Here is a 13615-nt window from a genome sequence, read left to right on the forward strand (position 1 = left end):
TCATCTAATTCTTCATGAAAATTTCAACAATATCTTAGTATTCACCAGTTAAGAAAATTTTATGAATTATTTTAGAAGTGAACAAGAAATAAATCCTGATAGAAAAGAAGACATCTTAATAATTCTAAAAAAAAAAAATCATTTCTCTTCTTTAAATGGCTTAATAGAAGTCAGGAAATGTGTGAAAATATCTACAATTGCTAATGCCACAAATTTATAAATCTGTAAGGATGGGATTTACGCTTGTCTCATAATTGTGACCTAATTCTTTATATATGTGTATGTGTGTGTGTGTATATAAAATTGCCCTAAGCAATACAATTTCACCTAAACCAATGTAAAATTTAGCTATGAAATATTGAGACAATCTCAAATCTTATTCTGTGAGAGAACTAATGGCACAGAGGCATATGTAACTTGTTTTTTTAATTCAGTTTTATGCTAAAAGGACAATTGGGCAATCCACTTGCAGAATAGCAATGTGAGCTCCATGTACCCACTCATCAGTGCAACAACCATAAGTGGTGAAAAAATTTTTTGAAAAACAAAACAACCATTTAAAGTCTCAAGAAATTGTCATAAGGAAGTGTACTAAGGAAATTAGGAAACATGTATCAGAAAAATATACTAAACCTTGGTAAGAATAGTAAATATCTAGGGGACTTAAGCTATAATCTGCTCTCCCACCCACACCCCCAACCAGTTTAGCACGATGGAAGTTCTATTCCAAGGGAATGTGGCCACAAAAATGAGATTTCTCCCTCCAGCTCCCAGTCAAGGCTATGGCATCCCTCTGGGAGGGGCTGATCACAAGCATTTCTCATTCCAGCCCAAGGTCTGTATTATAGAGGCTGAATTCCAGGCAAGTATGGCTGAGAGGTCAAGGGCTTTCTTCCTCCCACAAGACCCCACTCATAGGGCAAACACTCTACCTCAAGTGTGGCAGACTGAGAATATAGGAGCTCTGACTGCATTCATCCCAGTTCACTCATGGGTCAGAGTCTCCACACCGAGAAAGGTAAAATGAGAAGATCAGAGGCTCCTGCCCCCACCAACCCTCTGCTCCAAAAACAGGTATCACTTAGAGACAAGTATGGCACTGTCCCTGCCTTCAGTTCTGGAGCCACAGCTCAGAATTTGCCAAGGAAAAGACACAGGCTATAAAACAGAGCTCTGAAGTTCTCCCCAAAAGAACTGACCTTATATGAAATAGAATGTGGGGAAGTAAAAGCTTAAGAGCATTCTCAAAAAAATAAAAAATAAAAAAAATAAAAGGAGATTTTTGGTGGATGCAATTCAGAGGAGGCTAATAGGTTCATGAGAGGTAAAGCTAAACCATGGACTCATCTAGTTTCCCCAGGAAAACCATGGAAAGATACAGTTAATAGAGCACTCGGGGTTACAACACACTTCCAAGATTGGCCTCAAAACTGCCCTGGGAAAGAGGACTGAATTTTCAAGCCGTAAGCAATTTATGCATCTAAGGCATTGTCAAAAACAAGAGAGCACTCGGTCTGGCTATTAGTGGAATCTAACAGCTGAGTGTGATACCAACAGGGACAGACAGCTTGACTGCTATGAGGGAAAATGAAAGGCAAAAAGAGCTCTGCTAAAACTACTACCATGCTAGGGTGACTGAGTACATGTCCAAGGCTATACCCTTTGACATCAGAAGCTTCATACTGCAGAGAAAGTAGACTTCACCAAAAAAAAAAAAAAAAAAAAAAGTCCTGCTAAGACACTGAGCAAATAAACAAGCAAACACCATCATGCCCCAGGGGATGGGGAAAATCAATGAGAGTGGCTACAAGACATTAACTAAAATTTCCAGGTTTGAGCAAGAAATCTGAGACATGCAAAGAAACAAAAAGTGTGACATGTACTGAAGAGAAAACAGCAGACAATGGAAACTGCCTCCATCCTGATATTACTTACATGTAACAAAGACTCTGAAACAGTCATTACAGATATCCTGGAAGAGCTAAAAAAATACTGCTTAAAGAAGGAAAGCCAGGGGTCAGGGTTGGGGGCTGTTGGTTGGCTCAGTCAGTGGAGCACACAACTCTTGATCTCAGGGTTCTAAGTTCAAGCCCCACGTTGGGTGTAGAGATTACTTTAACAAAAAAACTTAGAAAAAAAGAAGCAAAGGAAGGTATGATGATAATGTCTGATCAAATAGAGTAAATAAGGAGAAATTATTTTAAAAAAGAAACAAATCCTGATTCTGGAGTTAAAAAATATGGTAACATGAAAAATTTATTACAGTGGTTTTGAACTGGCATAACAAAAAAATCTATGAATTTGATGATAAATCAATAGAGATTGTACAATCTGAAGAACAGAGAGAAAAAGAATGATAGAAAAGGATCAGAACCTCATAAAAATGTGGTATACCAACTCACATATAACCAGAGAATCAGAAGGGGAGAAGAGAGAGAAAGCAGAAGAAAAAATATCTGAAGAAATAAAGACTGAAAACTTTCTATATTTGCTTTCAAATAAAATTAACCTACACATTCAAGAAGTTCAACTTTAAGTAGGATACACAGAAAGAGATCCACACCTACATACACCATACTAAAGATGTTAGAAAACATTTTTTGAAAGAGAAAATGTTCGAGGTAAAGAGAAAAATCTTGAAAGCAGTGATTGAAAAACAATTTTTCATATACAAGAATTCCAGTATGATTAGCAACAGACTTCTTCTTAGAGACAAGGGAATCTAGAAGGTGATATATTCAAACTGCTGTACAAAAAAAATATCAACTAAATATGTGATATCCAGCAAAACTACCTTATAAAAATGAAAGCAAAGATATTCTTAGGTAAACAAAAACTGAAAGAATCTGTTGTTAGCAGACCCACCTTACAACAAATACTAAGGGAAGTTTTCAGGCCCAAAGCAAGTGACTGTGATGGTAATTCAAAAAGATGCACACACTTACACACACAGGCATGCACACATACACAATACAGGTGAAGGTAATAAAAAATGGTATAAATACATAGTTCATCTCCTTTCTTAACTCAAAAAGCAATTATACAAAATAATGTGTATTGGATTACAACATAAAGGAATGTAATATTTGTGACCATAATAACACGAAGGAGGTAGGTGAGAGCAAAGTTATATTGGAGTAAGGAAAGAACACTTGACAGTAATATGAACCCCTGGGAATAAACAAAGAGAACCAGAAATGACAAATAAGAAGGTAAGCTTAACAAACAATAAATATGCCGCTTTCCCTTTCTTTGTTTCTTTAAAAGACATAAAATTATATAGAACACATTATACATTTATATTATATAACAAATATTATAAATATTAGTAATATATATTGACAAAAATATATATGTATTATTTATATATAAATATATAAATATAATATATAATCATATATTATATAATGTATAATAACTATATTTAATATTATATATAAATATATTGTATATATAAATAATAAATAACACATAATATAAATATTTTATATATATATAAATAATAGCCCCCAAAAGAAGTAATTGGGAATAGAGCTCTTTAAGAGTAATATTTCTATATCTAACTGGAATGAAGTTAGTATAAATCTGAAATATGAAATCTGATTTCAATTCTAAAATTAATCTGTATAAAGCAAACTCTGGAGAAACCACCCGAAAATACCTCAAAATTCTGAAATCAGTCTGAAATCTGAAATCAATTCTAAATTAATATGTGTAGAGCAAACTCTGGAGAAACCACCCAAAAAACCCTTAAAATTTTAAATAAAATGAAAAATACCACTAAAGGAATTAAAATATTACACTAAAAAACAGTCACTTAATGAATAAAAAAAGACAATTGGTCACATTCACTAATGTAAATAGGCACTGAACAACCTAAACACTAAAAAAAGAGGAAAACAATAAAATGCTTTCTAAAAATTGGGTCCAAGTAAGCAGTACAGGCAGGATCTTTCCAAGGCAGTAAGAAAAGTATAGCTCTGTAAGGGTTTATTCTTACAAGGAGAACCTACTCTTTACTCACGTCTCCCTGGCCTCCAGGGAGATAATATAGTTACGTGAACTTCTCACAATGCCCCACTGACCGATGAGCAACAAAACTGGAATTCCTGAACAGGAAGTAAAGAAAACGGACTCAAGGGCTGTGACCGAATGGGGTCCGTGTGCGCCTGTTCACACAGGATCCGGAATATCTCCATTTGGTACACATCACGTGTTGGGGAACATGATCCAATTTTCAGGGAAAGGAAATGATCTCCATCCACTTTTATGGAAAGGTCGATCTGCTCAAAGGCAGGTGGTGCTCTGAAGCTTCATTGTTTGAGAGAAAAGGAGGCAAGTGACTCCCTCATAGAGCGCTGACTGACCTTGATAGGCACGAGCCTCGGTAGAGCTTTTGAACAGATAAATGGAAATGACCACATTGCTCCCCGATCAGACATAACCAAAATCCCTTCTAAGAGTCACCAGTAAGGAATTTGCTTCATAACGGAACCTGTGGTCTCTGGGCTCTCTGCCAATGGCGGGATGAATGAGGACAGGGATATGGACGGACACAGGCAGGATGAAGGAAGATAATTTGTGCCTGGATTTTGTGCTCCCTTTTTCATGTCTCCTCACCCTTCTTATCTATTTCTAGAAAACAAGATTATTCCTTAAATCTGAATGCACGAGAGGACCATGTACAAATGCATGGCTTAAGCAGATAGTTATGTAAATGAATATAGAATAATACCATCAGATGTCCAGCGTAGATGATTTCCATTACCACTAACCCGTGGCAAGGCTCCCCATTCTATTTTTAAGCAGCTTCAAATCTACTTGTGGTCTTTTATCTCCATTTCATTTTTATAACATTTTTCCTAGTTTATAGGGAGCTTGCCTGAATACTGAAGGGAAAAAAATTCTGCTATAGTCATTTCTATAAGCAAGATTTTATGGGAAATTTTGCCTATCAAGGAATTTTTTTTCAACTTCCACTGAAATAGCAAAATCAAACTGCTCTTCAGACACATGGTAAGTAACTCTCTTACAATTTCATACTCCTTTCGAGCTTCCTTTGAAAAGGGACTTTTTTTTTTTTTTTTTTTAAAGAAACCAGAGAAAATCTGACTTTGGTTTTCAAAAGAAGTGCCACGGATAATGAAAACTTGGGCAGGTGTCGGAAGCATTTGAGAAGTTTGATTGGAGAAATGATTGATCAGTCTTTGCATATCTTCTTATTATCACTCTGCTGTCTCCATCCCTCCAGTTTTGTCCGTTTTTATTTTTATTTCCACTAAAATCCCTAGTATTCCTTCTTTTTCTGTGGTGGATTAATCTATGAATGAAGACAAGCATTTTTAATCAACCATACTTGGTGTTTGCTATGTTTTCTTTAGATTCATGTCTTTCACCAGTTCTGGAAAATTCTCTAATCATTATTTCTTTGAATATTCCCATTACTTCCTTCTATCTATTTACCCCTTCAGGAAATGTGTGAGAATGACTCATTCCACTAGGTCTCTTTTTGCTTTGTTTTGAATAAAGACACAATTCTTTACTAAAGTGAGTTTATTTACTTTATTAAAGTAAATTACATTTTAATTCCTAATTAAGTTTAGAAATGACCAATTACAAATTAAATAACTTGCTTACCATAGTGAGTTCTTTCTTCACCATTTCCTAATTTTTTTAAGTTTATTTATTTATCTATTTATTTTAGTAATCTCTACACCCAACATGGGGCTCAAACTCACAACCCTGACATCAAGAGTTGCGTTCCCCGGGTTGCCTGGTGGTTCAGTAGGTTAAGCCTCTGCCTTCAGCTCAGGTCATGATCTCAGGGTCCTGGGATTGAGCCCCACATGGGGCTCTCTGCTCAGCAGGGGGCCCGCTTTGCCCTCTCTCTCTGCCTGCCTCTCTGCCTACTTGAGATCTCTCTCTCCCTGTCAGATAAATAAATAAAAGCTTTAAAAAAAAAAAAAAAGTTGCTTTCCCCTCTGACTGAGCCAGCCAGGTGCCCTACCATTTCCTAATTTCTAAGTAAAATTTGTTGTAGTATAATTTACATACAATAAAAGTCCATATTTTAAGGGGAAGTATTTATATATTTAAGTGGAAATAGCTTAATTCTGAATTCTGAATTCATCTGTGTAACCAGTGCCTCATTTAAGAAATAGAAGAACTCTCCAGAAGGTTTCCTCCTGCTTGTTTGCACTCAGTCAACACTCTACCATCACACTTTAGTCAACCACCGATCTGAATCATGAATGTCCTTTGTTCGGACTATCCGAGAATTCTGTCATATAAACAGAATCATGTAGTTGTCCTTTTGCGCCCAGTTTCTTTGTCCGGAATAATGTCTGGAAGATTCATCCATATTGTCGCATGAATCAGTATTTCGGGTTTTTTATAGCTTAATAATATTCCATTGTATGAATATATCCCAATTTCTTTATCCACATTCATTTCATACATATGATCTGACTGTTGCATTGTGGAAGTGTGAATATTTCATAGAAGATACGATATACGAAAATGGGAGGTGGGGAGGGGGTTGGCTGACTCAGTCCGTGGGGCCTGGGACTCGATCTCAGGGTTGTAAGATCCAGCCCCATGTTGGGTGCAGAGATTACCTAAAAAATAAATAAATAAAATGTTTTTTTTTAAAAAGTCGGTCCCCTTTAAGTGGGTTCTCTCACTTCAGCTTCTAGTACGTTCTGACTGCCAAGGTCAGCTTTCCCTTCACCACAACAAGCTTCTATCAAACTGCCCTAGTCCACGGCTGAAAGTAATCCTTTCGCTTCCGAGTTTTACTTGAGATGATACATCACTTTCTGGTTTGTATTATGGTTACTTAGGTACCTAATTTCAACTCCTAAACTCTAGGCTGCTTGAGGTCAGGAACCAACCGAGATTTATCTTTGTTGGTGTGCAGAATTTAAACAACAGCTGGCTTGTGGGACACGCTTGGCAATCCGCCACTGAGCAGATAAATAAGCAAGTGAATTCCTCCCTTCAAAGTGAGCCTCCATGGTTTCCCATTGTAGAGCTGTTTATTCAAAATCTTCCCCAGCTAGCTCCAACCTGGCCGTCCAGCTGCATTCTCATGCTTTTTCCTACGCAACTCCTCTTCCCCAGCTAAACTAGTCTGTTTGCTGACTTCCGGGCCTTTATCTGTGCTGTTTTTCCTGTTTGGTAGAAAGCACACGTGGCCTCCCCACCCCCTGCCCGGAACACACACACACACACTTCTGTCTTTATTCTCCCCTGCCTCCTGAACGAGGGTAGAATCCCAAGGTTATTGTTGACAAGGGAGCCCTCCACCATCCACACACCTCTGCCCGCAGAGACCAGACAAGTAAGCAGTTGCAAATTGTGCCCAGTAGGGGGAGGTGTGCCCATAATCTCCTGTTAGGTCCAGGGCTTTATTCTGTAGCCTTGGAGAATCTAAAGAAGCCATATGTTTACAGAAACCTCCCACCGATCAAGAAATAAATAAACAGTTCAGTTATCTCTTTCTGTAAATCATTCACAAGCTATGAGTAACACCTACTAACGAACGAAAGCACAGGAACTTCAGCCCTAATAACAAAGACAAAAAACCACTTGAGCATTTATAATCTCTTGGATTTAAACACAACCTGTTCATTCTTAAAGGTTACATCTGAAGGACCTCGTTCTATTTGCACCCCCATTTTTAAAAAGTAGTACAGCATACTCACAGACTGGCTGGGTGTTGGGTCTGTGCTGTTGAATCAGAAACCAGTAATGCATGGTTGAATGTCTTGCCTTCCCTAAGTTCAAGTTTCATGAGCACAAATGAGAAAAGTAAACCCTGTCCTGCCCACTTTTTTCCCATCTCCACCTACATCTTCCCTCCATTTATATATTTTTTTAATGTAACTGTTGACCAAATGACAGTTATTTTTTAAGTACTCAACTGAAGATACCCCAGGATTCAGCTTGACTCAAATGTTAATCATTGATTTGCCCTGATTACAAACCAGAAGTGAACAGTCATGAAATACACAAGCCATGACACATCACAGGGACTGAGAGATAGCCTCGCCCATTCATTCTCCCACTGGGACAGATGGATTTCCTGGAGAATTAACATAGTTCAGTGTTTCATAAGTTCATAAATTAATGAAGCTGGAAGAGACCGGTGCATTTCATAGATGAGAAAAGTAAGATCAGAGTGACTTTTTTAAGAGAACACAGCTAGCTGGTGAAAAAGAGAGACTAAAATCCACCCCTTTGGACCTGTTTCCTGTAGGACACTGTTCATCCATAAACACCATTTATCGCTCCTCCTGCAGTGTCAGCAAGAGATGATATCTTAAAAGGCTCTTTTTTGTGCCCATGCCCTTTAAAGATAGGCTAAGAAGGCAATTCAAACACCAGGTTGGCTTAAATAACGCCTAAGGAGCTGGCCAGGCTTTGGGCTTCTGAAGGCTGTCACATCCACACCTTTTCAGAAGCACTTGTGAAGGGATTGCAAAGGAAGAAAGCAAAGCCCACTAGTGCTGGCTACTGCACACGTCCGAGCACATTCTATTCATTTCTCCCATACTTACTTAGCAGGTCAGGGAAGAGCCAGGATGTGTTACTATATTAGGAAGTTATTTGCCCTTTGAATCTAAAGATGATGCCTACAGCTCACATGAAATCAGAGGTAGGATTTAAATGCTAAAAGCTGTGTTAAAATGATGGTGCTTAATAATTGTGGCACTTGAAGCTTATAAAACCTTTCAGAGTGGACCTCAAAGCGCTTGGCAAATATTCATTACATTTCAACACAGTATTATGCCAAAGGAGCATCATGTAATTTTGTTTTTACAAGTCATAGAAAAGAAAGGTAATTGCCTTTTAAAATCTATCTGTTTTGGGGTGCCTGGGTGGCTTAGTGGTTTAAGCCTCTGCCTTCAGCTCAGGTCATGATCTCAGGGTCCTGGGATCGAGCCCCACATCGGGCTCTCTGCTCAGTGGGGAGCTTGCTTCCCCCTCTCTCTGCCTGCCTCTCTGCCTACTTGTGATCTCTCTCTGTCTATCAAGTAAATAGATAAAAATCTTTAAAAAAAAAATCTATCTGTTTTGGTTTAACCCTAACATTTTTATTTTTAATTATGCCTAGTTTTGCAAATTAGCTACAGGCCACTCAGGAATACATTCATGTAAGTTCTAATTCAATAAATAAAGTGATAGACTTCATTTGGATCAGAACTTGAAAGTCCTGTACTCATTCAGGGGAAACACTAACTTTTCTGGTTTTGTGATTCAAAATTCATACCAGAAATCCTCCAAAAGCATCATCTGAAATTCCAGGTATGGAATGCATGAAGAAATATAGTGACTTAGAAACAAAAAATTATAGAAGCTAAGATTCTTCCCTGAACGATCTTTACAAACATTTAGTTCAGAAATTCAGGTGTGGGGATGAAGTGGGAGAATGGGTGGGGGATTAGGAAAGGAGAGAGCGGACAAAGACTGTTTAAATAGTTGTGATTTTTATTTGAAACCAGAGAAAGTTTCCCTACTTTCACAACTTGAAGTGTCATGATAACTAAGTACTTCAGATATTTTCTGTTGTACCTGATGGGTTTTGACTTTGACAAAGAACTTTGAGGGCAAGGTCTCAGCCAACACAGGGCTTTCACTGCAGTTCCCCAAAACATTCAGCCTCATCAGAGATGGCTCAACATTGTCCTCAGTGGAGTGTGACACCCTAGGGACAATATCTCCACTCTAAAATGACTAGTGAGGTACCAATGGAACTTGTTGGACAGAGTCCCTGGAAAAGTTCTTAAAGAGGGCTGACTCAGCTAGGAAGGGCACACTTTTGCTCTTCCTCCCATGCCTCCTTCTTCCTGTCTGGAATGGGAACATGACAGCTGGAGTTCCAGCAGCCATTTTGTATCTCCAAGGTAGACACGGAGAAAGGAGACCACACTCTGAGGGTGGCGGAAGAAAGAAAAAGGAACCTACACATCTGGTGATAATGTGGTTGTCGCACACCCAAACTGTCTGCCTTTGGATTTCTTTTACATAATAGAAAGTCTCTTACTTAAGGTTCTCATTTTTTACTCATTAATATAGCCAGCTCAATGACTTTAGAGTTGTTTTTTTTTTTAAAGATTTTATTTATTTTTTTGACAGAGAAAGATCACAAGTAGGCAGAGAGGCAGGCAGAGAGAGAGGAGGAAGCAGGCTCCCTGCTGAGCAGAGAGCCCGATGTGGGGCTCGATCCCAGGACCCTGGGATCATGACCTGAGCCGAAAGCAGAGGCCTTAACCCACTGAGCCACCCAGGCGCCCCAGTGACTTTAGAGTTTAAGAACTCTATTTTCTCTCTTTCTTTTTCAAGCAAGCTCTACTCCCGACATGGGGCTTGAACTCATGACCCTAAGATTAAGAGCCACATGCTCTTCCAACTGACCCAGTGAGGTGCCCTGAATTTTATTTTCTCTTTAAAACTACCTTTGCTTCTTGAAGAAGTGTGTTCAGCACTGCTTTCCTTGACTTTATAGAGTAGGTCCATTAAGGCCTCCATGTCCCAGAACTCCAGAGGACACCATAAACATTGTGGCCCAGTGAACACCTCTCACACGGACTACGGTGTTATAGGGTCGACTGGACCCTACAATCCTAGCTTCCCCTGCTTTCATAGAGTTTCTTGCTTCCCTCCTGACCTTCTTGGGGTTACATCCTCAGGGAAATAAGTGGAAAGGTGATTTTAGATTCAAATATTGACCAAACAATCATTAGTGCAATCAGTGGCTTTACAATCTTATGAGGGAGTAATTTAAGCCATATTTCCCAAACCTGAAAGCCGTGTATGATTTTGGTAAGTAAACGAATATCATGAACCACCTGTTTGTTTCACAACAGAAACAGAAAGGAAGGGGCGCCTGGGTGGCTCAGTGGGTGAAAGCCTCTGCCTTCGGCTCAGGTCACGATCCCAGGGTCCTGGGATGGAGCCCCGCATCGGGCTGTCTGCTCCGCGGAGAGCCTGCTTCCTCCCCTCTCTCTCTCTCTCTCTGCCTGCCTGTCTGCCTACTTGTGATCTCTGTCTGTCAAATAAATAAATAAAAATCTTAAAAAAAAAAAAAAAAAAAAAAAAAAAAGAAACAGAAAGGAAGCAATGAGGGAAGGAAGGAAGGAAATGACCCGGCTGAAAGGGAAACAGAGCGCACTACTGATCATAAAACAAGAAGAGCTATAGGAAAACTATTTTCCAACAGAAAAAAAAGATAGTGATACTCATGATTAATGACATTATTGTGACCCGTCTCACTGTTGGTAAGTGGTGGAATCTGGATGTGAACCCAGTTCCATCTGACGGCTGAATGGTTTCTGTCATACGGTGAAGTCCCACACCATACTGCCCCCAGGACTTTAAAACTGTTGGCGCTGCATCACCACAAACACTGACACTAGACAGCAGACCCCTCCCAGGGAAGGGGTGTTTTGTTTTGTTTGCTGCTCTATGCCCAGTGCCTACAACACCCCATGGCTCTCGAGTAATTAGTGAAGGAAGGAAGGAATGATGGACTGAATGAATGTGGAGAACTCAACAGACCCCTGGTGGGGGGCGTGTATGACTATGATGTAGGAATTGCTCCTTGGGGTTGCTGTGAGCAGACCATTCCAAGAAGAAACCCATTCAGGACAAAGCCGCGTGGGATGCGCCACCTTCAGATACTAACAAGTTGTTAGCATCCCACCATCTGTAGGAAATTGTAATGATACCTTCTGCGGAAGGCTCATAGAGTGTAAAGTACCTTCATTTACGCCTTTTTGTTTAATCCTAACACCCTGTAGGATTTATTTCCACTTAGGTGATAAAGCTGAGGCTTGAGGTGAGAGCCAGAAACCAGTCTCCTGTCCTCTCACTCACCGCCCCACCACGGGCATTTATCCTGGGGTGTCTTGTCCTATGTGAGGTCAGATGTCCTCTAACTACTCACAGTCCACTGCCCCATTCCCTTCATGACCATGGGCTTCCATTTACTGCTATCCTTGGCCCACGGTAGGATCCCTAATCTTAGTGTTTGGGGTATCCATTGTTGAGTGCCGAGCTACTCTGAAATACAACAGCTTAATGAACAATCTATTATTATCTCTTGTGGTTCTGTGAGTTTGACTGGGCTCAGCCACATGCTTCTTGCTCAAGGTCCCCAGCCTGATATCGCAGCAGCTGGGGCTGAGGTCACTGGAAGACTTGACTGGACCGGCCACTGTGAAAGGTCCTATCATGGCGTTAACAGCCCACAGCAATGATGACCTGGCTGGGGCTGTTGACCTGTGGGAGCCTCTCTCCGTGACATGAGCTTCTAACAGCCCGGTGGCTGGGTTTCCAGAGAAGCGTTCCAGGAGTGAGTGTCCCTGAGGGTAGGAATCTGAAGCTACCAGACCAGGGAAGGGCTTTACTTGGAACTGTGATGACATTATTTCCACAGTATCCTATTGATGAGAACAACCACAGGGCTCACCCAGATTCCAGGGTGTGGAGAAATAAAGTGTCCCTCCTCCTGGGGGAGGGGGCGGGAAGGTTACATTGCTGAAAACCATGTGGGATGGAAGCCATTTTTGGAAAATATGATCTACCATACACAGTTCTGTCATTAACCTGTAATGAAGCTCTCCAGCTGCAGATAAATTTCCATTTCCACACTGTTACTCTGTGTTTAATTGGGCACAGAGTAATATTCAATTTATTTTTTTAACTGTTGCCAAGGTTACATTTGGGGCCTTAACTGTTATGAGCTCATACCCTTTTATATCTCCTAAGGCTATTCTAATTCAAACACGTATTTAGGCCCACTGATAAGTGTCCTTGTGGGGTCCAGGGCATGGGGGAAGCCACCACTGTTTGACTTCTGTTTGTAGTAGACCTGTGTATGCCTGTGTTCCCAGCCTCTCAAGGAGGACCAGGCAAGAAGATGTCAATTAGATGAGTTCAAATCCATCCCAACAGTAACTCTCTTTTTTATTAAGTTCACTATCAACTTGTCTTTCAGATCTTATTTTCCAATATTTGCCACCAGCAGCACCATGTTCCAATCAAACTGGACTTGTCACCTTGTGTCTTTCAACCTTGTCTGTTCTGTTGCCCCACTCCTGTTTCCCCCGACCCCAGCTCAGATGCCACTCCCATCTCCATTTATCAAAACGCGACTTCTTTCGCAGCAAATTCAAGTGCCACTGCCTTTAGTTTGACTCCCTGCCAAGTGTGTGTAACCCTGCTCTTCTTTGAACCTCCCTGACTATTGCCTTGTCTCTTGGAGTCACAGTCCTGTTTGGGCTTGCCTACTTCTCCCCCTTACCTTTGCATCCAGTCCCTGTACAACTCAGCATAACAGCACCCACATCACAGGTGTTCCTGTGTTAGCATGTGTTGAATTGGACCGAACTGTTCTCCAGGAATGTCATTCTCATTAGACTGTCATTGTCTCTAATGGCCTAGGCCTCTAAAAGGGTCCAATCGCCTTCAGGGAAATGTGTTTAGGCATACCCATTCCTTCATCCATTCATTAATCCAACAAATATTGACTGGGCATAGTTCCCCAAGCTAAAACAAAAGAATGTGTTAACAGAACTCTGGATTTATAGTAAATCACCCCAGGTCCACA

The sequence above is a fragment of the Mustela lutreola genome, chromosome 5, assembly GCF_030435805.1.
Source record: "Mustela lutreola isolate mMusLut2 chromosome 5, mMusLut2.pri, whole genome shotgun sequence".
Lineage (NCBI taxonomy): Eukaryota > Metazoa > Chordata > Mammalia > Carnivora > Mustelidae > Mustela > Mustela lutreola.